Below are 25,592 nucleotides of genomic sequence, written 5' to 3' on the forward strand. Positions count from 1 at the left end.
TAAATGTTTCTAAATTAACAGTTTACAAACTGCATCGTTGTATTAAAGTCAAATAATTGATTCAATGCATCAAACGGTATTCATTGATTCAACGAAATAAATTAAATCTTTTATTTAGTGAATCAACGATACTCACTGCTTGTGTTAATTCAATGACTAGATCTTTTGCAATTCATTCATCGCCACATGCTAAACGCATTCATTCAATGAAAGAAACTGCATTTGTTAATTCAAAGAGTAGAGCGTCTCTCCTTCATTCATAGTGTTAAACTTAACAGATTCATTCAATGAACAAACTGCACGTTAGAATGTAACGAGAAGAGCTTCTCTAATTTATACAAAACCTCGAACTTTACGCTTTCATTCAATCAAACTAACTGCATTCATATAGTCAATAAATCCAACTTCAATGATTGATTCAGTGAAACAAACGGTTTTCATAGATTCAATGAAGCAAACGTAATTTATTTATTTAATGAATCCAACAGCATTCATTCATGCAATGAATGAGCCGGCAATCATTCATTCAATGAAACACACTGGTCGTGCTATTCCAAAGAGTAGAGATAATTCATTCAGTCAATCAAACAAACTTTACTCATTTAGTTAACGAACAATACTGATTAACTCCTTTATTTAGTGAATCAAACGGCACTCTTACATTCAATGAAACACACTGCATGTTTTAATTCAATGATTGGAGATTTTGTCATTCATTCATTGCCACATGCTAAACGGATTCATTCAAAGAAACAAACTGCATGCATTCATTCAATGAAAATGACTGCACTTGTTAATTCAAAGAGGAGAGCTCTCTCATTCATTCATAGTGTCAAGCTTAACTCAAACATTCAATGAAACTAACTGCACGTTTTAATGTAACGGGAAGAGCTTCTCGCATTTATACAAAACCTTGAAATTAATACTTTCATTCAATCAAACTAACTGCATTCATGTAGTCAATAAATCCATCTTCAATCATTGAAACAATTGCTCAAACGGTTTTCATAGTTTCAATGAAGCAAACGTAATTTATTTATTTAATGAATCCAACAGCATTCATTCATTCAATGAATCAGCCGGCAATCATTCATTCACTGAAACACACTGAACATGCTATTCCAATGAGTTGAGACAAATCATTCAGTCAATGAAACAAACTTTATTCATTTAGTTCGTGAAACAAACTGCACACTTTATTTCAAAGAAACACACGGCATGTGTTAATTCAATGAGTAGATCTTTTGCCATTTATTCAATACCACCAGCTGAACGCATTCATTCACTGCAACAAACTGCACATGTTCATTCAATGTGTAGAACTTCTCTCAATCATTTAAAGTTTCAAACATAATTCATTCATTCAATGGAACAATCTGCATTTGTAATTAGATGAGTAAACATTCTGTCGTATACTAAATGTTTCTAAATTAACAGTTTACAAACTGCATCGTTGTATTAAAGTCAAATAATTGATTCAATGCATCAAACGGTATTCATTGATTCAACGAAATAAATTAACTCTTTTATTTAGTGAATCAACGATACTCACTGCTTGTGTTAATTCAATGACTAGATCTTTTGCCATTCATTCATCGCCACATGCTAAATGCATTCATTCAATGAAAGAAACTGCACTTGTTAATTCAAAGAGTAGAGCGTCTCTCCTTCATTCATAGTGTTAAACTTAACAGATTCATTCAATGAACAAACTGCACGTTAGAATGTAACGAGAAGAGCTTCTCTAATTTATACAAAACCTCGAACTTTACGCTTTCATTCAATCAAACTAACTGCATTCATATAGTCAATAAATCCAACTTCAATGATTGATTCAGTGAAACAAACGGTTTTCATAGATTCAATGAAGCAAACGTAATTTATTTATTTAATGAATCCAACAGCATTCATTCATGCAATGAATGAGCCGGCAATCATTCATTCAATGAAACACACTGGTCGTGCTATTCCAAAGAGTAGAGATAATTCATTCAGTCAATGAAACAAACTTTACTCATTTAGTTAACGAACAATACTGATTAACTCCTTTATTTAGTGAATCAAACGGCACTCTTACATTCAATGAAACACACTGCATGTTTTAATTCAATGATTGGAGATTTTGTCATTCATTCATTGCCACATGCTAAACGGATTCATTCAAAGAAACAAACTGCATGCATTCATTCAATGAAAATGACTGCACTTGTTAATTCAAAGAGGAGAGCTCTCTCATTCATTCATAGTGTCAAGCTTAACTCAAACATTCAATGAAACTAACTGCACGTTTTAATGTAACGGGAAGAGCTTCTCGCATTTATACAAAACCTTGAAATTAATACTTTCATTCAATCAAACTAACTGCATTCATGTAGTCAATAAATCCATCTTCAATCATTGAAACAATTGCTCAAACGGTTTTCATAGTTTCAATGAAGCAAACGTAATTTATTTATTTAATGAATCCAACAGCATTCATTCATTCAATGAATCAGCCGGCAATCATTCATTCACTGAAACACACTGAACATGCTATTCCAATGAGTTGAGACAAATCATTCAGTCAATGAAACAAACTTTATTCATTTAGTTCGTGAAACAAACTGCACACTTTATTTCAAAGAAACACACGGCATGTGTTAATTCAATGAGTAGATCTTTTGCCATTTATTCAATACCACCAGCTGAACGCATTCATTCACTGCAACAAACTGCACATGTTCATTCAATGTGTAGAACTTCTCACAATCATTTAAAGTTTCAAACATAATTCATTCATTCAATGGAACAATCTGCATTTGTAATTAGACGAGTAAACATTCTGTCGTATACTAAATGTTTCTAAATTAACAGTTTACAAACTGCATCGTTGTATTAAAGTCAAATAATTGATTCAATGCATCAAACGGTATTCATTGATTCAACGAAATAAATTAACACTTTTATTTAGTGAATCAACGATACTCACTGCTTGTGTTAATTCAATGACTAGATCTTTTGCCATTCATTCATCGCCACATGCTAAACGCATTCATTCAATGAAAGAAACTGCACTTGTTAATTCAAAGAGTAGAGCGTCTCTCCTTCATTCATAGTGTTAAACTTAACAGATTCATTCAATGAACAAACTGCACGTTAGAATGTAACGAGAAGAGCTTCTCTAATTTATACAAAACCTCGAACTTTACGCTTTCATTCAATCAAACTAACTGCATTCATATAGTCAATAAATCCAACTTCAATGATTGATTCAGTGAAACAAACGGTTTTCATAGATTCAATGAAGCAAACGTAATTTATTTATTTAATGAATCCAACAGCATTCATTCATGCAATGAATGAGCCGGCAATCATTCATTCAATGAAACACACTGGTCGTGCTATTCCAAAGAGTAGAGATAATTCATTCAGTCAATGAAACAAACTTTACTCATTTAGTTAACGAACAATACTGATTAACTCCTTTATTTAGTGAATCAAACGGCACTCTTACATTCAATGAAACACACTGCATGTTTTAATTCAATGATTGGAGATTTTGTCATTCATTCATTGCCACATGCTAAACGGATTCATTCAAAGAAACAAACTGCATGCATTCATTCAATGAAAATGACTGCACTTGTTAATTCAAAGAGGAGAGCTCTCTCATTCATTCATAGTGTCAAGCTTAACTCAAACATTCAATGAAACTAACTGCACGTTTTAATGTAACGGGAAGAGCTTCTCGCATTTATACAAAACCTTGAAATTAATACTTTCATTCAATCAAACTAACTGCATTCATGTAGTCAATAAATCCATCTTCAATCATTGAAACAATTGCTCAAACGGTTTTCATAGTTTCAATGAAGCAAACGTAATTTATTTATTTAATGAATCCAACAGCATTCATTCATTCAATGAATCAGCCGGCAATCATTCATTCACTGAAACACACTGAACATGCTATTCCAATGAGTTGAGACAAATCATTCAGTCAATGAAACAAACTTTATTCATTTAGTTCGTGAAACAAACTGCACACTTTATTTCAAAGAAACACACGGCATGTGTTAATTCAATGAGTAGATCTTTTGCCATTTATTCAATACCACCAGCTGAACGCATTCATTCACTGCAACAAACTGCACATGTTCATTCAATGTGTAGAACTTCTCACAATCATTTAAAGTTTCAAACATAATTCATTCATTCAATGGAACAATCTGCATTTGTAATTAGACGAGTAAACATTCTGTCGTATACTAAATGTTTCTAAATTAACAGTTTACAAACTGCATCGTTGTATTAAAGTCAAATAATTGATTCAATGCATCAAACGGTATTCATTGATTCAACGAAATAAATTAACTCTTTTATTTAGTGAATCAACGATACTCACTGCTTGTGTTAATTCAATGACTAGATCTTTTGCCATTCATTCATCGCCACATGCTAAACGCATTCATTCAATGAAAGAAACTGCACTTGTTAATTCAAAGAGTAGAGCGTCTCTCCTTCATTCATAGTGTTAAACTTAACAGATTCATTCAATGAACAAACTGCACGTTAGAATGTAACGAGAAGAGCTTCTCTAATTTATACAAAACCTCGAACTTTACGCTTTCATTCAATCAAACTAACTGCATTCATATAGTCAATAAATCCAACTTCAATGATTGATTCAGTGAAACAAACGGTTTTCATAGATTCAATGAAGCAAACGTAATTTATTTATTTAATGAATCCAACAGCATTCATTCATGCAATGAATGAGCCGGCAATCATTCATTCAATGAAACACACTGGTCGTGCTATTCCAAAGAGTAGAGATAATTCATTCAGTCAATGAAACAAACTTTACTCATTTAGTTAACGAACAATACTGATTAACTCCTTTATTTAGTGAATCAAACGGCACTCTTACATTCAATGAAACACACTGCATGTTTTAATTCAATGATTGGAGATTTTGTCATTCATTCATTGCCACATGCTAAACGGATTCATTCAAAGAAACAAACTGCATGCATTCATTCAATGAAAATGACTGCACTTGTTAATTCAAAGAGGAGAGCTCTCTCATTCATTCATAGTGTCAAGCTTAACTCAAACATTCAATGAAACTAACTGCACGTTTTAATGAAACGGGAAGAGCTTCTCGCATTTATACAAAACCTTGAAATTAATACTTTCATTCAATCAAACTAACTGCATTCATGTAGTCAATAAATCCATCTTCAATCATTGAAACAATTGCTCAAACGGTTTTCATAGTTTCAATGAAGCAAACGTAATTTATTTATTTAATGAATCCAACAGCATTCATTCATTCAATGAATCAGCCGGCAATCATTCATTCACTGAAACACACTGAACATGCTATTCCAATGAGTTGAGACAAATCATTCAGTCAATGAAACAAACTTTATTCATTTAGTTCGTGAAACAAACTGCACACTTTATTTCAAAGAAACACACGGCATGTGTTAATTCAATGAGTAGATCTTTTGCCATTTATTCAATACCACCAGCTGAACGCATTCATTCACTGCAACAAACTGCACATGTTCATTCAATGTGTAGAACTTCTCACAATCATTTAAAGTTTCAAACATAATTCATTCATTCAATGGAACAATCTGCATTTGTAATTAGACGAGTAAACATTCTGTCGTATACTAAATGTTTCTAAATTAACAGTTTACAAACTGCATCGTTGTATTAAAGTCAAATAATTGATTCAATGCATCAAACGGTATTCATTGATTCAACGAAATAAATTAACTCTTTTATTTAGTGAATCAACGATACTCACTGCTTGTGTTAATTCAATGACTAGATCTTTTGCCATTCATTCATCGCCACATGCTAAACGCATTCATTCAATGAAAGAAACTGCACTTGTTAATTCAAAGAGTAGAGCGTCTCTCCTTCATTCATAGTGTTAAATTCAATGAACAAACTGCACGTTAGAATGTAACGAGAAGAGCTTCTCTAATTTATACAAAACCTCGAACTTTACGCTTTCATTCAATCAAACTAACTGCATTCATATAGTCAATAAATCCAACTTCAATGATTGATTCAGTGAAACAAACGGTTTTCATAGATTCAATGAAGCAAACGTAATTTATTTATTTAATGAATCCAACAGCATTCATTCATGCAATGAATGAGCCGGCAATCATTCATTCAATGAAACACACTGGTCGTGCTATTCCAAAGAGTAGAGATAATTCATTCAGTCAATGAAACAAACTTTACTCATTTAGTTAACGAACAATACTGATTAACTCCTTTATTTAGTGAATCAAACGGCACTCTTACATTCAATGAAACACACTGCATGTTTTAATTCAATGATTGGAGATTTTGTCATTCATTCATTGCCACATGCTAAACGGATTCATTCAAAGAAACAAACTGCATGCATTCATTCAATGAAAATGACTGCACTTGTTAATTCAAAGAGGAGAGCTCTCTCATTCATTCATAGTGTCAAGCTTAACTCAAACATTCAATGAAACTAACTGCACGTTTTAATGTAACGGGAAGAGCTTCTCGCATTTATACAAAACCTTGAAATTAATACTTTCATTCAATCAAACTAACTGCATTCATGTAGTCAATAAATCCATCTTCAATCATTGAAACAATTGCTCAAACGGTTTTCATAGTTTCAATGAAGCAAACGTAATTTATTTATTTAATGAATCCAACAGCATTCATTCATTCAATGAATCAGCCGGCAATCATTCATTCACTGAAACACACTGAACATGCTATTCCAATGAGTTGAGACAAATCATTCAGTCAATGAAACAAACTTTATTCATTTAGTTCGTGAAACAAACTGCACACTTTATTTCAAAGAAACACACGGCATGTGTTAATTCAATGAGTAGATCTTTTGCCATTTATTCAATACCACCAGCTGAACGCATTCATTCACTGCAACAAACTGCACATGTTCATTCAATGTGTAGAACTTCTCACAATCATTTAAAGTTTCAAACATAATTCATTCATTCAATGGAACAATCTGCATTTGTAATTAGACGAGTAAACATTCTGTCGTATACTAAATGTTTCTAAATTAACAGTTTACAAACTGCATCGTTGTATTAAAGTCAAGTAATTGATTCAATGCATCAAACGGTATTCATTGATTCAACGAAATAAATTAACTCTTTTATTTAGTGAATCAACGATACTCACTGCTTGTGTTAATTCAATGACTAGATCTTTTGCCATTCATTCATCGCCACATGCTAAACGCATTCATTCAATGAAAGAAACTGCACTTGTTAATTCAAAGAGTAGAGCGTCTCTCCTTCATTCATAGTGTTAAACTTAACAGATTCATTCAATGAACAAACTGCACGTTAGAATGTAACGAGAAGAGCTTCTCTAATTTATACAAAACCTCGAACTTTACGCTTTCATTCAATCAAACTAACTGCATTCATATAGTCAATAAATCCAACTTCAATGATTGATTCAGTGAAACAAACGGTTTTCATAGATTCAATGAAGCAAACGTAATTTATTTATTTAATGAATCCAACAGCATTCATTCATGCAATGAATGAGCCGGCAATCATTCATTCAATGAAACACACTGAACATGCTATTCCAATGAGTAGAGACAAATCATTCAGTCAATGAAACAAACTTTATTCATTTAGTTCGTGAAACAAACTGCACACTTTATTTCAAAGAAACACACGGCATGTGTTAATTCAATGAGTAGATCTTTTGCCATTTATTCAATTCCACCAGCTGAACGCATTCATTCACTGCAACAAACTGCACATGTTCATTCAATGTGTAGAACTTCTCTCAATCATTTAAAGTTTCAAACATAATTCATTCATTCAATCGAACAATCTGCATTTGTAATTAGACGAGTAAACATTCTGTCGTATACTAAATGTTTCTAAATTAACAGTTTACAAACTGCATCGTTGTATTAAAGTCACATAATTGATTCAATGCATCAAACGGTATTCATTGATTCAACGAAATAAATTAACTCTTTTATTTAGTGAATCAACGATACTCACTGCTTGTGTTAATTCAATGACTAGATCTTTTGCCATTCATTCATCGCCACATGCTAAACGCATTCATTCACTGCAACAAACTGCACATGTTCATTCAATGTGTAGAACTTCTCTCAATCATTTAAAGTTTCAAACATAATTCATTCATTCAATCGAACAATCTGCATTTGTAATTAGACGAGTAAACATTCTGTCGTATACTAAATGTTTCTAAATTAACAGTTTACAAACTGCATCGTTGTATTAAAGTCAAATAATTGATTCAATGCATCAAACGGTATTCATTGATTCAACGAAATAAATTAACTCTTTTATTTAGTGAATCAACGATACTCACTGCTTGTGTTAATTCAATGACTAGATCTTTTGCCATTCATTCATCGCCACATGCTAAACGCATTCATTCAATGAAAGAAACTGCACTTGTTAATTCAAATAGTAGCGCGTCTCTCCTTCATTCATAGTGTTAAACTTAACAGATTCATTCAATGAACAAACTGCACGTTAGAATGTAACGAGAAGAGCTTCTCTAATTTATACAAAACCTCGAACTTTACGCTATCATTCAATCAAACTAACTGCATTCATATAGTCAATAAATCCAACTTCAATGATTGATTCAGTGAAACAAACGGTTTTCATAGATTCAATGAAGCAAACGTAATTTATTTATTTAATGAATCCAACAGCATTCATTCATGCAATGAATGAGCCGGCAATCATTCATTCAATGAAACACACTGGTCGTGCTATTCCAAAGAGTAGAGATAATTCATTCAGTCAATGAAACAAACTTTACTCATTTAGTTAACGAACAATACTGATTAACTCCTTTATTTAGTGAATCAAACGGCACTCTTACATTCAATGAAACACACTGCATGTTTTAATTCAATGATTGGAGATTTTGTCATTCATTCATTGCCACATGCTAAACGGATTCATTCAAAGAAACAAACTGCATGCATTCATTCAATGAAAATGACTGCACTTGTTAATTCAAAGAGGAGAGCTCTCTCATTCATTCATAGTGTCAAGCTTAACTCAAACATTCAATGAAACTAACTGCACGTTTTAATGTAACGGGAAGAGCTTCTCGCATTTATACAAAACCTTGAAATTAATACTTTCATTCAATCAAACTAACTGCATTCATGTAGTCAATAAATCCATCTTCAATCATTGAAACAATTGCTCAATCGGTTTTCATAGTTTCAATGAAGCAAACGTAATTTATTTATTTAATGAATCCAACAGCATTCATTCATTCAATGAATCAGCCGGCAATCATTCATTCACTGAAACACACTGAACATGCTATTCCAATGAGTAGAGACAAATCATTCAGTCAATGAAACAAACTTTATTCATTTAGTTCGTGAAACAAACTGCACACTTTATTTCAAAGAAACACACGGCATGTGTTAATTCAATGAGTAGATCTTTTGCCATTTATTCAATACCACCAGCTGAACGCATTCATTCACTGCAACAAACTGCACATGTTCATTCAATGTGTAGAACTTCTCTCAATCATTTAAAGTTTCAAACATAATTCATTCATTCAATGGAACAATCTGCATTTGTAATTAGATGAGTAAACATTCTGTCGTATACTAAATGTTTCTAAATTAACAGTTTACAAACTGCATCGTTGTATTAAAGTCAAATAATTGATTCAATGCATCAAACGGTATTCATTGATTCAACGAAATAAATTAAATCTTTTATTTAGTGAATCAACGATACTCACTGCTTGTGTTAATTCAATGACTAGATCTTTTGCAATTCATTCATCGCCACATGCTAAACGCATTCATTCAATGAAAGAAACTGCATTTGTTAATTCAAAGAGTAGAGCGTCTCTCCTTCATTCATAGTGTTAAACTTAACAGATTCATTCAATGAACAAACTGCACGTTAGAATGTAACGAGAAGAGCTTCTCTAATTTATACAAAACCTCGAACTTTACGCTTTCATTCAATCAAACTAACTGCATTCATATAGTCAATAAATCCAACTTCAATGATTGATTCAGTGAAACAAACGGTTTTCATAGATTCAATGAAGCAAACGTAATTTATTTATTTAATGAATCCAACAGCATTCATTCATGCAATGAATGAGCCGGCAATCATTCATTCAATGAAACACACTGGTCGTGCTATTCCAAAGAGTAGAGATAATTCATTCAGTCAATCAAACAAACTTTACTCATTTAGTTAACGAACAATACTGATTAACTCCTTTATTTAGTGAATCAAACGGCACTCTTACATTCAATGAAACACACTGCATGTTTTAATTCAATGATTGGAGATTTTGTCATTCATTCATTGCCACATGCTAAACGGATTCATTCAAAGAAACAAACTGCATGCATTCATTCAATGAAAATGACTGCACTTGTTAATTCAAAGAGGAGAGCTCTCTCATTCATTCATAGTGTCAAGCTTAACTCAAACATTCAATGAAACTAACTGCACGTTTTAATGTAACGGGAAGAGCTTCTCGCATTTATACAAAACCTTGAAATTAATACTTTCATTCAATCAAACTAACTGCATTCATGTAGTCAATAAATCCATCTTCAATCATTGAAACAATTGCTCAAACGGTTTTCATAGTTTCAATGAAGCAAACGTAATTTATTTATTTAATGAATCCAACAGCATTCATTCATTCAATGAATCAGCCGGCAATCATTCATTCACTGAAACACACTGAACATGCTATTCCAATGAGTTGAGACAAATCATTCAGTCAATGAAACAAACTTTATTCATTTAGTTCGTGAAACAAACTGCACACTTTATTTCAAAGAAACACACGGCATGTGTTAATTCAATGAGTAGATCTTTTGCCATTTATTCAATACCACCAGCTGAACGCATTCATTCACTGCAACAAACTGCACATGTTCATTCAATGTGTAGAACTTCTCTCAATCATTTAAAGTTTCAAACATAATTCATTCATTCAATGGAACAATCTGCATTTGTAATTAGATGAGTAAACATTCTGTCGTATACTAAATGTTTCTAAATTAACAGTTTACAAACTGCATCGTTGTATTAAAGTCAAATAATTGATTCAATGCATCAAACGGTATTCATTGATTCAACGAAATAAATTAACTCTTTTATTTAGTGAATCAACGATACTCACTGCTTGTGTTAATTCAATGACTAGATCTTTTGCCATTCATTCATCGCCACATGCTAAATGCATTCATTCAATGAAAGAAACTGCACTTGTTAATTCAAAGAGTAGAGCGTCTCTCCTTCATTCATAGTGTTAAACTTAACAGATTCATTCAATGAACAAACTGCACGTTAGAATGTAACGAGAAGAGCTTCTCTAATTTATACAAAACCTCGAACTTTACGCTTTAATTCAATCAAACTAACTGCATTCATATAGTCAATAAATCCAACTTCAATGATTGATTCAGTGAAACAAACGGTTTTCATAGATTCAATGAAGCAAACGTAATTTATTTATTTAATGAATCCAACAGCATTAATTCATGCAATGAATGAGCCGGCAATCATTCATTCAATGAAACACACTGGTCGTGCTATTCCAAAGAGTAGAGATAATTCATTCAGTCAATGAAACAAACTTTACTCATTTAGTTAACGAACAATACTGATTAACTCCTTTATTTAGTGAATCAAACGGCACTCTTACATTCAATGAAACACACTGCATGTTTTAATTCAATGATTGGAGATTTTGTCATTCATTCATTGCCACATGCTAAACGGATTCATTCAAAGAAACAAACTGCATGCATTCATTCAATGAAAATGACTGCACTTGTTAATTCAAAGAGGAGAGCTCTCTCATTCATTCATAGTGTCAAGCTTAACTCAAACATTCAATGAAACTAACTGCACGTTTTAATGTAACGGGAAGAGCTTCTCGCATTTATACAAAACCTTGAAATTAATACTTTCATTCAATCAAACTAACTGCATTCATGTAGTCAATAAATCCATCTTCAATCATTGAAACAATTGCTCAAACGGTTTTCATAGTTTCAATGAAGCAAACGTAATTTATTTATTTAATGAATCCAACAGCATTCATTCATTCAATGAATCAGCCGGCAATCATTCATTCACTGAAACACACTGAACATGCTATTCCAATGAGTTGAGACAAATCATTCAGTCAATGAAACAAACTTTATTCATTTAGTTCGTGAAACAAACTGCACACTTTATTTCAAAGAAACACACGGCATGTGTTAATTCAATGAGTAGATCTTTTGCCATTTATTCAATACCACCAGCTGAACGCATTCATTCACTGCAACAAACTGCACATGTTCATTCAATGTGTAGAACTTCTCACAATCATTTAAAGTTTCAAACATAATTCATTCATTCAATGGAACAATCTGCATTTGTAATTAGACGAGTAAACATTCTGTCGTATACTAAATGTTTCTAAATTAACAGTTTACAAACTGCATCGTTGTATTAAAGTCAAATAATTGATTCAATGCATCAAACGGTATTCATTGATTCAACGAAATAAATTAACACTTTTATTTAGTGAATCAACGATACTCACTGCTTGTGTTAATTCAATGACTAGATCTTTTGCCATTCATTCATCGCCACATGCTAAACGCATTCATTCAATGAAAGAAACTGCACTTGTTAATTCAAAGAGTAGAGCGTCTCTCCTTCATTCATAGTGTTAAACTTAACAGATTCATTCAATGAACAAACTGCACGTTAGAATGTAACGAGAAGAGCTTCTCTAATTTATACAAAACCTCGAACTTTACGCTTTCATTCAATCAAACTAACTGCATTCATATAGTCAATAAATCCAACTTCAATGATTGATTCAGTGAAACAAACGGTTTTCATAGATTCAATGAAGCAAACGTAATTTATTTATTTAATGAATCCAACAGCATTCATTCATGCAATGAATGAGCCGGCAATCATTCATTCAATGAAACACACTGGTCGTGCTATTCCAAAGAGTAGAGATAATTCATTCAGTCAATGAAACAAACTTTACTCATTTAGTTAACGAACAATACTGATTAACTCCTTTATTTAGTGAATCAAACGGCACTCTTACATTCAATGAAACACACTGCATGTTTTAATTCAATGATTGGAGATTTTGTCATTCATTCATTGCCACATGCTAAACGGATTCATTCAAAGAAACAAACTGCATGCATTCATTCAATGAAAATGACTGCACTTGTTAATTCAAAGAGGAGAGCTCTCTCATTCATTCATAGTGTCAAGCTTAACTCAAACATTCAATGAAACTAACTGCACGTTTTAATGTAACGGGAAGAGCTTCTCGCATTTATACAAAACCTTGAAATTAATACTTTCATTCAATCAAACTAACTGCATTCATGTAGTCAATAAATCCATCTTCAATCATTGAAACAATTGCTCAAACGGTTTTCATAGTTTCAATGAAGCAAACGTAATTTATTTATTTAATGAATCCAACAGCATTCATTCATTCAATGAATCAGCCGGCAATCATTCATTCACTGAAACACACTGAACATGCTATTCCAATGAGTTGAGACAAATCATTCAGTCAATGAAACAAACTTTATTCATTTAGTTCGTGAAACAAACTGCACACTTTATTTCAAAGAAACACACGGCATGTGTTAATTCAATGAGTAGATCTTTTGCCATTTATTCAATACCACCAGCTGAACGCATTCATTCACTGCAACAAACTGCACATGTTCATTCAATGTGTAGAACTTCTCACAATCATTTAAAGTTTCAAACATAATTCATTCATTCAATGGAACAATCTGCATTTGTAATTAGACGAGTAAACATTCTGTCGTATACTAAATGTTTCTAAATTAACAGTTTACAAACTGCATCGTTGTATTAAAGTCAAATAATTGATTCAATGCATCAAACGGTATTCATTGATTCAACGAAATAAATTAACTCTTTTATTTAGTGAATCAACGATACTCACTGCTTGTGTTAATTCAATGACTAGATCTTTTGCCATTCATTCATCGCCACATGCTAAACGCATTCATTCAATGAAAGAAACTGCACTTGTTAATTCAAAGAGTAGAGCGTCTCTCCTTCATTCATAGTGTTAAACTTAACAGATTCATTCAATGAACAAACTGCACGTTAGAATGTAACGAGAAGAGCTTCTCTAATTTATACAAAACCTCGAACTTTACGCTTTCATTCAATCAAACTAACTGCATTCATATAGTCAATAAATCCAACTTCAATGATTGATTCAGTGAAACAAACGGTTTTCATAGATTCAATGAAGCAAACGTAATTTATTTATTTAATGAATCCAACAGCATTCATTCATGCAATGAATGAGCCGGCAATCATTCATTCAATGAAACACACTGGTCGTGCTATTCCAAAGAGTAGAGATAATTCATTCAGTCAATGAAACAAACTTTACTCATTTAGTTAACGAACAATACTGATTAACTCCTTTATTTAGTGAATCAAACGGCACTCTTACATTCAATGAAACACACTGCATGTTTTAATTCAATGATTGGAGATTTTGTCATTCATTCATTGCCACATGCTAAACGGATTCATTCAAAGAAACAAACTGCATGCATTCATTCAATGAAAATGACTGCACTTGTTAATTCAAAGAGGAGAGCTCTCTCATTCATTCATAGTGTCAAGCTTAACTCAAACATTCAATGAAACTAACTGCACGTTTTAATGAAACGGGAAGAGCTTCTCGCATTTATACAAAACCTTGAAATTAATACTTTCATTCAATCAAACTAACTGCATTCATGTAGTCAATAAATCCATCTTCAATCATTGAAACAATTGCTCAAACGGTTTTCATAGTTTCAATGAAGCAAACGTAATTTATTTATTTAATGAATCCAACAGCATTCATTCATTCAATGAATCAGCCGGCAATCATTCATTCACTGAAACACACTGAACATGCTATTCCAATGAGTTGAGACAAATCATTCAGTCAATGAAACAAACTTTATTCATTTAGTTCGTGAAACAAACTGCACACTTTATTTCAAAGAAACACACGGCATGTGTTAATTCAATGAGTAGATCTTTTGCCATTTATTCAATACCACCAGCTGAACGCATTCATTCACTGCAACAAACTGCACATGTTCATTCAATGTGTAGAACTTCTCACAATCATTTAAAGTTTCAAACATAATTCATTCATTCAATGGAACAATCTGCATTTGTAATTAGACGAGTAAACATTCTGTCGTATACTAAATGTTTCTAAATTAACAGTTTACAAACTGCATCGTTGTATTAAAGTCAAATAATTGATTCAATGCATCAAACGGTATTCATTGATTCAACGAAATAAATTAACTCTTTTATTTAGTGAATCAACGATACTCACTGCTTGTGTTAATTCAATGACTAGATCTTTTGCCATTCATTCATCGCCACATGCTAAACGCATTCATTCAATGAAAGAAACTGCACTTGTTAATTCAAAGAGTAGAGCGTCTCTCCTTCATTCATAGTGTTAAATTCAATGAACAAACTGCACGTTAGAATGTAACGAGAAGAGCTTCTCTAATTTATACAAAACCTCGAACTTTACGCTTTCATTCAATCAAACTAACTGCATTCATATAGTCAATAAATCCAACTTCAATGATTGATTCAGTGAAACAAACGGTTTTCATAGATTCAATGAAGCAAACGTAATTTATTTATTTAATGAATCCAACAGCATTCATTCATGCAATGAATGAGCCGGCAATCATTCATTCAATGAAACACACTGGTCGTGCTATTCCAAAGAGTAGAGATAATTCATTCAGTCAATGAAACAAACTTTACTCATTTAGTTAACGAACAATACTGATTAACTCCTTTATTTAGTGAATCAAACGGCACTCTTACATTCAATGAAACACACTGCATGTTTTAATTCAATGATTGGAGATTTTGTCATTCATTCATTGCCACATGCTAAACGGATTCATTCAAAGAAACAAACTGCATGCATTCATTCAATGAAAATGACTGCACTTGTTAATTCAAAGAGGAGAGCTCTCTCATTCATTCATAGTGTCAAGCTTAACTCAAACATTCAATGAAACTAACTGCACGTTTTAATGTAACGGGAAGAGCTTCTCGCATTTATACAAAACCTTGAAATTAATACTTTCATTCAATCAAACTAACTGCATTCATGTAGTCAATAAATCCATCTTCAATCATTGAAACAATTGCTCAAACGGTTTTCATAGTTTCAATGAAGCAAACGTAATTTATTTATTTAATGAATCCAACAGCATTCATTCATTCAATGAATCAGCCGGCAATCATTCATTCACTGAAACACACTGAACATGCTATTCCAATGAGTAGAGACAAATCATTCAGTCAATGAAACAAACTTTATTCATTTAGTTCGTGAAACAAACTGCACACTTTATTTCAAAGAAACACACGGCATGTGTTAATTCAATGAGTAGATCTTTTGCCATTTATTCAATACCACCAGCTGAACGCATTCATTCACTGCAACAAACTGCACATGTTCATTCAATGTGTAGAACTTCTCACAATCATTTAAAGTTTCAAACATAATTCATTCATTCAATGGAACAATCTGCATTTGTAATTAGACGAGTAAACATTCTGTCGTATACTAAATGTTTCTAAATTAACAGTTTAAAAACTGCATCGTTGTATTAAAGTCAAATAATTGATTCAATGCATCAAACGGTATTCATTGATTCAACGAAATAAATTAACTCTTTTATTTAGTGAATCAACGATACTCACTGCTTGTGTTAATTCAATGACTAGATCTTTTGCCATTCATTCATCGCCACATGCTAAACGCATTCATTCAATGAAAGAAACTGCACTTGTTAATTCAAAGAGTAGAGCGTCTCTCCTTCATTCATAGTGTTAAACTTAACAGATTCATTCAATGAACAAACTGCACGTTAGAATGTAACGAGAAGAGCTTCTCTAATTTATACAAAACCTCGAACTTTACGCTTTCATTCAATCAAACTAACTGCATTCATATAGTCAATAAATCCAACTTCAATGATTGATTCAGTGAAACAAACGGTTTTCATAGATTCAATGAAGCAAACGTAATTTATTTATTTAATGAATCCAACAGCATTCATTCATGCAATGAATGAGCCGGCAATCATTCATTCAATGAAACACACTGGTCGTGCTATTCCAAAGAGTAGAGATAATTCATTCAGTCAATGAAACAAACTTTACTCATTTAGTTAACGAACAATACTGATTAACTCCTTTATTTAGTGAATCAAACGGCACTCTTACATTCAATGAAACACACTGCATGTTTTAATTCAATGATTGGAGATTTTGTCATTCATTCATTGCCACATGCTAAACGGATTCATTCAAAGAAACAAACTGCATGCATTCATTCAATGAAAATGACTGCACTTGTTAATTCAAAGAGGAGAGCTCTCTCATTCATTCATAGTGTCAAGCTTAACTCAAACATTCAATGAAACTAACTGCACGTTTTAATGTAACGGGAAGAGCTTCTCGCATTTATACAAAACCTTGAAATTAATACTTTCATTCAATCAAACTAACTGCATTCATGTAGTCAATAAATCCATCTTCAATCATTGAAACAATTGCTCAATCGGTTTTCATAGTTTCAATGAAGCAAACGTAATTTATTTATTTAATGAATCCAACAGCATTCATTCATTCAATGAATCAGCCGGCAATCATTCATTCACTGAAACACACTGAACATGCTATTCCAATGAGTAGAGACAAATCATTCAGTCAATGAAACAAACTTTATTCATTTAGTTCGTGAAACAAACTGCACACTTTATTTCAAAGAAACACACGGCATGTGTTAATTCAATGAGTAGATCTTTTGCCATTTAGTCAATACCACCAGCTGAACGCATTCATTCACTGCAACAAACTGCACATGTTCATTCAATGTGTAGAACTTCTCTCAATCATTTAATGTTTCAAACATAATTCATTCATTCAATGGAACAATCTGCATTTGTAATCAGACGAGTAAACATTCTGTCGTATACTAAATGTTTCTAAATTAACAGTTTACAAACTGCATCGTTGTATTAAAGTCAAATAATTGATTCAATGCATCAAACGGTATTCATTGATTCAACGAAATAAATTAACTCTTTTATTTAGTGAATCAACGATACTCACTGCTTGTGTTAATTCAATGACTAGATCTTTTGCCATTCATTCATCGCCACATGCTAAACGCATTCATTCAATGAAAGAAACTGCACTTGTTAATTCAAAGAGTAGAGCGTCTCTCCTTCATTCATAGTGTTAAACTTAACAGATTCATTCAATGAACAAACTGCACGTTAGAATGTAACGAGAAGAGCTTCTCTAATTTATACAAAACCTCGAACTTTACGCTTTCATTCAATCAAACTAACTGCATTCATATAGTCAATAAATCCAACTTCAATGATTGATTCAGTGAAACAAACGGTTTTCATAGATTCAATGAAGCAAACGTAATTTATTTATTTAATGAATCCAACAGCATTCATTCATGCAATGAATGAGCCGGCAATCATTCATTCAATGAAACACACTGGTCGTGCTATTCCAAAGAGTAGAGATAATTCATTCAGTCAATGAAACAAACTTTACTCATTTAGTTAACGAACAATACTGATTAACTCCTTTATTTAGTGAATCAAACGGCACTCTTACATTCAATGAAACACACTGCATGTTTTAATTCAATGATTGGAGATTTTGTCATTCATTCATTGCCACATGCTAAACGGATTCATTCAAAGAAACAAACTGCATGCATTCATTCAATGAAAATGACTGCACTTGTTAATTCAAAGAGGAGAGCTCTCTCATTCATTCATAGTGTCAAGCTTAACTCAAACATTCAATGAAACTAACTGCACGTTTTAATGAAACGGGAAGTGCTTCTCGCATTTATACAAAACCTTGAAATTAATACTTTCATTCAATCAAACTAACTGCATTCATGTAGTCAATAAATCCATCTTCAATCATTGAAACAATTGCTCAAACGGTTTTCATAGTTTCAATGAAGCAAACGTAATTTATTTATTTAATGAATCCAACAGCATTCATTCATTCAATGAATCAGCCGGCAATCATTCATTCACTGAAACACACTGAACATGCTATTCCAATGAGTTGAGACAAATCATTCAGTCAATGAAACAAACTTTATTCATTTAGTTCGTGAAACAAACTGCACACTTTATTTCAAAGAAACACACGGCATGTGTTAATTCAATGAGTAGATCTTTTGCCATTTATTCAATACCACCAGCTGAACGCATTCATTCACTGCAACAAACTGCACATGTTCATTCAATGTGTAGAACTTCTCACAATCATTTAAAGTTTCAAACATAATTCATTCATTCAATGGAACAATCTGCATTTGTAATTAGACGAGTAAACATTCTGTCGTATACTAAATGTTTCTAAATTAACAGTTTACAAACTGCATCGTTGTATTAAAGTCAAATAATTGATTCAATGCATCAAACGGTATTCATTGATTCAACGAAATAAATTAACTCTTTTATTTAGTGAATCAACGATACTCACTGCTTGTGTTAATTCAATGACTAGATCTTTTGCCATTCATTCATCGCCACATGCTAAACGCATTCATTCAATGAAAGAAACTGCACTTGTTAATTCAAAGAGTAGAGCGTCTCTCCTTCATTCATAGTGTTAAATTCAATGAACAAACTGCACGTTAGAATGTAACGAGAAGAGCTTCTCTAATTTATACAAAACCTCGAACTTTACGCTTTCATTCAATCAAACTAACTGCATTCATATAGTCAATAAATCCAACTTCAATGATTGATTCAGTGAAACAAACGGTTTTCATAGATTCAATGAAGCAAACGTAATTTATTTATTTAATGAATCCAACAGCATTCATTCATGCAATGAATGAGCCGGCAATCATTCATTCAATGAAACACACTGGTCGTGCTATTCCAAAGAGTAGAGATAATTCATTCAGTCAATGAAACAAACTTTACTCATTTAGTTAACGAACAATACTGATTAACTCCTTTATTTAGTGAATCAAACGGCACTCTTACATTCAATGAAACACACTGCATGTTTTAATTCAATGATTGGAGATTTTGTCATTCATTCATTGCCACATGCTAAACGGATTCATTCAAAGAAACAAACTGCATGCATTCATTCAATGAAAATGACTGCACTTGTTAATTCAAAGAGGAGAGCTCTCTCATTCATTCATAGTGTCAAGCTTAACTCAAACATTCAATGAAACTAACTGCACGTTTTAATGTAACGGGAAGAGCTTCTCGCATTTATACAAAACCTTGAAATTAATACTTTCATTCAATCAAACTAACTGCATTCATGTAGTCAATAAATCCATCTTCAATCATTGAAACAATTGCTCAAACGGTTTTCATAGTTTCAATGAAGCAAACGTAATTTATTTATTTAATGAATCCAACAGCATTCATTCATTCAATGAATCAGCCGGCAATCATTCATTCACTGAAACACACTGAACATGCTATTCCAATGAGTAGAGACAAATCATTCAGTCAATGAAACAAACTTTATTCATTTAGTTCGTGAAACAAACTGCACACTTTATTTCAAAGAAACACACGGCATGTGTTAATTCAATGAGTAGATCTTTTGCCATTTATTCAATACCACCAGCTGAACGCATTCATTCACTGCAACAAACTGCACATGTTCATTCAATGTGTAGAACTTCTCACAATCATTTAAAGTTTCAAACATAATTCATTCATTCAATGGAACAATCTGCATTTGTAATTAGACGAGTAAACATTCTGTCGTATACTAAATGTTTCTAAATTAACAGTTTACAAACTGCATCGTTGTATTAAAGTCAAATAATTGATTCAATGCATCAAACGGTATTCATTGATTCAACGAAATAAATTAACTCTTTTATTTAGTGAATCAACGATACTCACTGCTTGTGTTAATTCAATGACTAGATCTTTTGCCATTCATTCATCGCCACATGCTAAACGCATTCATTCAATGAAAGAAACTGCACTTGTTAATTCAAAGAGTAGAGCGTCTCTCCTTCATTCATAGTGTTAAACTTAACAGATTCATTCAATGAACAAACTGCACGTTAGAATGTAACGAGAAGAGCTTCTCTAATTTATACAAAACCTCGAACTTTACGCTTTCATTCAATCAAACTAACTGCATTCATATAGTCAATAAATCCAACTTCAATGATTGATTCAGTGAAACAAACGGTTTTCATAGATTCAATGAAGCAAACGTAATTTATTTATTTAATGAATCCAACAGCATTCATTCATGCAATGAATGAGCCGGCAATCATTCATTCAATGAAACACACTGGTCGTGCTATTCCAAAGAGTAGAGATAATTCATTCAGTCAATGAAACAAACTTTACTCATTTAGTTAACGAACAATACTGATTAACTCCTTTATTTAGTGAATCAAACGGCACTCTTACATTCAATGAAACACACTGCATGTTTTAATTCAATGATTGGAGATTTTGTCATTCATTCATTGCCACATGCTAAACGGATTCATTCAAAGAAACAAACTGCATGCATTCATTCAATGAAAATGACTGCACTTGTTAATTCAAAGAGGAGAGCTCTCTCATTCATTCATAGTGTCAAGCTTAACTCAAACATTCAATGAAACTAACTGCACGTTTTAATGTAACGGGAAGAGCTTCTCGCATTTATACAAAACCTTGAAATTAATACTTTCATTCAATCAAACTAACTGCATTCATGTAGTCAATAAATCCATCTTCAATCATTGAAACAATTGCTCAATCGGTTTTCATAGTTTCAATGAAGCAAACGTAATTTATTTATTTAATGAATCCAACAGCATTCATTCATTCAATGAATCAGCCGGCAATCATTCATTCACTGAAACACACTGAACATGCTATTCCAATGAGTAGAGACAAATCATTCAGTCAATGAAACAAACTTTATTCATTTAGTTCGTGAAACAAACTGCACACTTTATTTCAAAGAAACACACGGCATGTGTTAATTCAATGAGTAGATCTTTTGCCATTTAGTCAATACCACCAGCTGAACGCATTCATTCACTGCAACAAACTGCACATGTTCATTCAATGTGTAGAACTTCTCTCAATCATTTAATGTTTCAAACATAATTCATTCATTCAATGGAACAATCTGCATTTGTAATCAGACGAGTAAACATTCTGTCGTATACTAAATGTTTCTAAATTAACAGTTTACAAACTGCATCGTTGTATTAAAGTCAAATAATTGATTCAATGCATCAAACGGTATTCATTGATTCAACGAAATAAATTAACTCTTTTATTTAGTGAATCAACGATACTCACTGCTTGTGTTAATTCAATGACTAGATCTTTTGCCATTCATTCATCGCCACATGCTAAACGCATTCATTCAATGAAAGAAACTGCACTTGTTAATTCAAAGAGTAGAGCGTCTCTCCTTCATTCATAGTGTTAAACTTAACAGATTCATTCAATGAACAAACTGCACGTTAGAATGTAACGAGAAGAGCTTCTCTAATTTATACAAAACCTCGAACTTTACGCTTTCATTCAATCAAACTAACTGCATTCATATAGTCAATAAATCCAACTTCAATGATTGATTCAGTGAAACAAACGGTTTTCATAGATTCAATGAAGCAAACGTAATTTATTTATTTAATGAATCCAACAGCATTCATTCATGCAATGAATGAGCCGGCAATCATTCATTCAATGAAACACACTGGTCGTGCTATTCCAAAGAGTAGAGATAATTCATTCAGTCAATGAAACAAACTTTACTCATTTAGTTAACGAACAATACTGATTAACTCCTTTATTTAGTGAATCAAACGGCACTCTTACATTCAATGAAACACACTGCATGTTTTAATTCAATGATTGGAGATTTTGTCATTCATTCATTGCCACATGCTAAACGGATTCATTCAAAGAAACAAACTGCATGCATTCATTCAATGAAAATGACTGCACTTGTTAATTCAAAGAGGAGAGCTCTCTCATTCATTCATAGTGTCAAGCTTAACTCAAACATTCAATGAAACTAACTGCACGTTTTAATGTAACGGGAAGAGCTTCTCGCATTTATACAAAACCTTGAAATTAATACTTTCATTCAATCAAACTAACTGCATTCATGTAGTCAATAAATCCATCTTCAATCATTGAAACAATTGCTCAAACGGTTTTCATAGTTTCAATGAAGCAAACGTAATTTATTTATTTAATGAATCCAACAGCATTCATTCATTCAATGAATCAGCCGGCAATCATTCATTCACTGAAACACACTGAACATGCTATTCCAATGAGTAGAGACAAATCATTCAGTCAATGAAACAAACTTTATTCATTTAGTTCGTGAAACAAACTGCACACTTTATTTCAAAGAAACACACGGCATGTGTTAATTCAATGAGTAGATCTTTTGCCATTTATTCAATTCCACCAGCTGAACGCATTCATTCACTGCAACAAACTGCACATGTTCATTCAATGTGTAGAACTTCTCTCAATCATTTAAAGTTTCAAACATAATTCATTCATTCAATGGAACAATCTGCATTTGTAATTAGACGAGTAAACATTCTGTCGTATACTAAATGTTTCTAAATTAACAGTTTACAAACTGCATCGTTGTATTAAAGTCAAATAATTGATTCAATGCATCAAACGGTATTCATTGATTCAACGAAATAAATTAACTCTTTTATTTAGTGAATCAACGATACTCACTGCTTGTGTTAATTCAATGACTAGATCTTTTGCAATTCATTCATCGCCACATGCTAAACGCATTCATTCAATGAAAGAAACTGCACTTGTTAATTCAAAGAGTAGAGCGTCTCTCCTTCATTCATAGTGTTAAACTTAACAGATTCATTCAATGAACAAACTGCACGTTAGAATGTAACGAGAAGAGCTTCTCTAATTTATACAAAACCTCGAACTTTACGCTTTCATTCAATCAAACTAACTGCATTCATATAGTCAATAAATCCAACTTCAATGATTGATTCAGTGAAACAAACGGTTTTCATAGATTCAATGAAGCAAACGTAATTTATTTATTTAATGAATCCAACAGCATTCATTCATGCAATGAATGAGCCGGCAATCATTCATTCAATGAAACACACTGGTCGTGCTATTCCAATGAGTAGAGATAATTCATTCAGTCAATGAAACAAACTTTACTCATTTAGTTAACGAACAATACTGATTAACTCCTTTATTTAGTGAATCAAACGGCACTCTTACATTCAATGAAACACACTGCATGTTTTAATTCAATGATTGGAGATTTTGTCATTCATTCATTGCCACATGCTAAACGGATTCATTCAAAGAAACAAACTGCATGCATTCATTCAATGAAAATGACTGCACTTGTTAATTCAAAGAGGAGAGCTCTCTCATTCATTCATAGTGTCAAGCTTAACTCAAACATTCAATGAAACTAACTGCACGTTTTAATGTAACGGGAAGAGCTTCTCGCATTTATACAAAACCTTGAAATTTATACTTTCATTCAATCAAACTAACTGCATTCATGTAGTCAATAAATCCATCTTCAATCATTGAAACAATTGCTCAAACGGTTTTCATAGTTTCAATGAAGCAAACGTAATTTATTTATTTAATGAATCCAACAGCATTCATTCATTCAATGAATCAGCCGGCAATCATTCATTCACTGAAACACACTGAACATGCTATTCCAATGAGTAGAGACAAATCATTCAGTCAATGAAACAAACTTTATTCATTTAGTTCGTGAAACAAACTGCACACTTTATTTCAAAGAAACACACGGCATGTGTTAATTCAATGAGTAGATCTTTTGCCATTTATTCAATACCACCAGCTGAACGCATTCATTCACTGCAACAAACTGCACATGTTCATTCAATGTGTAGAACTTCTCTCAATCATTTAAAGTTTCAAACATAATTCATTCATTCAATGGAACAATCTGCATTTGTAATTAGACGAGTAAACATTCTGTCGTATACTAAATGTTTCTAAATTAACAGTTTACAAACTGCATCGTTGTATTAAAGTCAAATAATTGATTCAATGCATCAAACGGTATTCATTGATTCAACGAAATAAATTAACTCTTTTATTTAGTGAATCAACGATACTCACTGCTTGTGTTAATTCAATGACTAGATCTTTTGCAATTCATTCATCGCCACATGCTAAACGCATTCATTCAATGAAAGAAACTGCACTTGTTAATTCAAAGAGTAGAGCGTCTCTCCTTCATTCATAGTGTTAAACTTAACAGATTCATTCAATGAACAAACTGCACGTTAGAATGTAACGAGAAGAGCTTCTCTAATTTATACAAAACCTCGAACTTTACGCTTTCATTCAATCAAAC

The sequence above is a fragment of the Chiloscyllium plagiosum genome, unplaced genomic scaffold, assembly GCF_037043375.1.
Source record: "Chiloscyllium plagiosum isolate Xiang-an unplaced genomic scaffold, Cpla_swu_hap1 HiC_scaffold_18, whole genome shotgun sequence".
NCBI lineage: Eukaryota > Metazoa > Chordata > Chondrichthyes > Orectolobiformes > Hemiscylliidae > Chiloscyllium > Chiloscyllium plagiosum.